The sequence below is a fragment of the Cebus imitator genome, unplaced genomic scaffold, assembly GCF_001604975.1.
Source record: "Cebus imitator isolate Cc_AM_T3 unplaced genomic scaffold, Cebus_imitator-1.0 Scaffold191, whole genome shotgun sequence".
Classification (NCBI taxonomy): domain Eukaryota; kingdom Metazoa; phylum Chordata; class Mammalia; order Primates; family Cebidae; genus Cebus; species Cebus imitator.
In genome coordinates, this window is record NW_016107506.1 from 1,355,743 (window position 1) to 1,359,672 (window position 3,930).

Sequence of the window (3,930 nt, forward strand, 5' to 3'; positions counted from 1 at the left end):
AAAAAAAAAAAAAAAGAAAAAGAAAAAGAAAGAAAAAAAAAGAGACTGGCCGCTTCCATTTCCTGTCTCTTGGGACATTGACTGGAGCCCTGAGCTTCCCTGTGATAGTCTGACTACCCAGAGGCTGCCATCGAATAAGGCAGCCTCAGGCGGCTGCAGGAAGAAACCGTATGGAAAGGCGGGTGGGGAGGGACAGAGAGACAGAGGGAGAAAGAGAAACAGATGCCCACCTAGCCCCTGGCTGTTCTAGTTCCCCAGCTATTCCAGTCTTGCAGCTGAGGCCCCAGGTATTCTGGAGCAGAAATGAGCTGTCCCTTGCTGTGCCCTGTTTGAAGACAGTCATGATAAATTGTTTCAAGCCACTACAGTATTGTGCAGTAATAATAGACACTTGGACAGAATTTGGTACTTGGAAATGGGGTGCTGTCATAACGATACCCAAACCATATGACACTGGCTTTGGGACAGAGTGTCAGAGAGAAGCAGAAAAAGCCAGGAGGAAGACTGAGGAAAGTATTTATAAGGCTGAAAAACAGAGGACCCTTCTTATGCAGTGACAGAAAGTGTGGGGATACTGTCGCCTATGGGAACATGGAAAATAGAAAGGGTGCTTAACAGCTTGTGGGGTTGGCTAGAAAGATGTCCAAGCAGAATGTAGAAGATGCCAACTGGCTATTTCTAGTTGCCTTTGACAAAATATGAGACCAGAGAGACAATCTAAAGAAAAATTGTTCAAGTTCTTAGCAAAACTGAAAGAAAGTACAACTACTGGATTATAAAATGAAACTGTTGCTTAACCCTGATCTCTCCCATTAAAAGATTCTCAAATAATGAATGTCTCAAGGGCCAAAGATCAAATCCAAAATAAAACACTTTGTCAGAAAAATTTAAGGGCAGGCCAAGTAGTATAATATGCCTAAGAATCTTAAGGATGTGCCTTATAGACCATCTTAGTAAACAATAGAACTTTTAAGAATCCTAAAGGTGTTGTCTCACACAAACCTCAAAGGAGACCCAGGTAATTCTTGTTTTTGTTTGTTCGTTTGTTTTGAGATGGAGTCTTGCTCTGTTGCCCAGGCTAGAGTGCAGTGGTGCAGTCTAAGCTCACTGCAACCTCTGCCTCCCAGGCTCAAGCAATTCTCCTGCCTCAGCCTCACGAGTAGCTAGTAGCTGGGATTACAGGCACCCACTACCACGCCCAGCTAATTTTTTGTATTTTTAGTAGAGACGGGGTTTCACGATGTTGTCCAGGCTGGTCTCAAACTCCTGACCTCAGGTGATCCACCCACCTTGGCCTCCCAAAGTGCTGGGATTACAGGCGTGAGCCACTGTGCCCGGCCAGAGATTCAGGTATTTCTAATGTGTAAAATGGGCACATTTGCATCTTCTTCACAAGATTGCTTGACTATTAAACAAAATAATTCCCATCCAAAATATATGCTGATGTCTACTCTATGCCAGGCACTGTACTAGTGTTGGAGAATTTCTAAGAGTTATTAATCTTCAGGATTCTCAAACAAAAAAAAAATTAGAATTCTTGAGAATTCTTGGGGATCCTCAAAATCCCCAAGTTATTCTACATTTTTTCTATATTCTACATTTTTCCATAATACCTTCCTGATATGTTTTTAAAAACAATGACTGACCACAGTAGTAAATAGTGAACCATTTTTCTGTAATGAGATTATACCAAAAGTTTCTAAGGCTTTCTGCAATAAAACCTCCCCCCAAACAAACAAGAAATCCCCCCAGACGGTGATAATAAATGCCTGGGTTATATGGTTTATTATTATTATGAACATATATACTGAGACAAGATTATACAACGTTTCAGTGACATGTAAAAATAATTTCTTTCATTTATTTATTTATTTATTTATTTGAGATGGAGTCTTGCTCTGTCACCAGGCTGGAGTGCAGTGGCACGATCTTGGCTCACTACAACCTCTGCCTCCTGGGTTCAAGTGATTCTCCTGCCTCAGCCTCCTGAATAGCTGGGATTACAGGCACCCACCATTATACCCAGCTAATTTTTGTATTTTTGTAGAAACAGGGTTTCACCATGTTGGTCAGGCTGGTCTTGAACTCCTGACCTCAGGTAATCCACTAGCCTTGGCCTCCCAGCGTGCTGGGATTACAGGTGTGAGCCACCATGCCGGCTAAAAGTTATTCTTAAAATGAAATTTAAAAACACATAAACCATGAATTGCCTGAATGGCTTGGTCTTTGTTTCTCAACAAATATTCTAGATGTAGACTGTTTCTTTCATTCTATGTTAATATTAGTTTATTATTACTAAGAATGTGTCTATAAGCATCTTCAAATTGAGCATTAGGGTACATGATGGTTATTATAAACTCATTCACTTTTCTTAATGATGAAAATGTTGTCTTCTTTCACTAGTTTTGATTTTTTCCTTGAAGTCTATTTTCTCTTTGCTAATTCAGAGTTTAGAAGTTTCTGACTTCATGACAGGGTAGTTCCCAAAAATATTTACTCTTTTTTGCATTGCTTCTGAAAAAGCGTATTTTCCTCCACAAGTCTTTCCTTAATGATTTTGCTAATTGAGCCATTTTCATTTTTGTTTGCTGAAGCAAAAAGAGCTGTCAACCTCATATGAACTGCTAACTGCTTAAATATTTAATGAGAGATATGAGATCTTTTTTCTGCATTAAGCAATTCGATTTTAATTTCTTTTAAAAGCATACTACTCAAAGCACAATTCCGTTTCGATTAGAAGATTTGCATCATGATTACTTAATGCTTCAACTGCTAATCAAACAAGTTTTAAGCAAATTATTGTCTCTCTCACAATTATATAATATTCCATTTTCTCTCTCCTCCCTCCCTCCTTCCCTCTCTCCTTCCCTTCCTTCCTTCCTTATTTTTTTTTCTTTTTGAAAGAGTCTCACTCTTGTCACCCAGGCTGGCATGCAATGGTGTGATCTCGGCTCATTGCAATCTCTGCCTCTCGGGTTCAAGCGATTGTCCTGCTTCAGCCTCCTGAGTAGCTGGGATTACAGGTGCCCGCCACCATGCCTGGCTAATTTTTCCATTTTTAGTGGAGACTAGGTTTCACCATGTTGGCTAGGCTGGTCTCTAACTCCTGACCTCAGGTAATCTGCCCGCCTCACCCTTCCAAAGTGCTGGGATTACAGGCATGAGCCACCGCACCTGGCCCTTTTCTTCTTTTTTTAAGACAGAGTCTTACTCTGTTATCCAGGCTGGAGTGCAGTGGCATGATCATAGGTCACTGCAATCTTGAACACCTGGGCTCAAGTGATCCTTCTGCCTCAGCCTCTTGAGTAGCTGGGTCTACAGGCACGTGCCACTATGCCCAGCTATTTTTTTTATTTTTAGTAGAGATGGGCTTGCTGTGCTGCCCAGGCTGGTCTCAAACTCCTGAGCTCAAGTTATTCTCCCATCCTGGCCTCCCAATGTGCTGAGATTACAGGTGTGTGTTACTGTTTTTTTTCTCATTCTTTGCAAAAAAGAATTCTTATTGGAGGAAACATAAACAGTTTTACAATTTTTCTTTTTCTAAAAATTGCCGGAAAGACACCACCTTGTAGATTATACTGACTGGCTCCAGCCACATCATCTGAATCAGAGTAATTGCTTTCATCTTTGTCACGGCCAGACTACACTGTGTTCATCTCCTCTGCCAGCTGTTTCTGATGCTGTATCTTCAAGTTTTTGAGTAAGACACTTTTGTTACAGCAAGGAGAAGAACGACATTTGCTGAAAACTTTCCAAATTTTTTCATTACTGCTGCACCATCACTAGCTGTTGATATTGATGGAATTCTGACCAGTAACATTGCCACGAAGAGCATTACAATTTCTTTCTTTCTTTTTTTTTTTTCCCCATTTATTTATTTTATTGCATTTTAGGTTTTGGGGTACATGTGAAGAACATGCAAAATTGTTG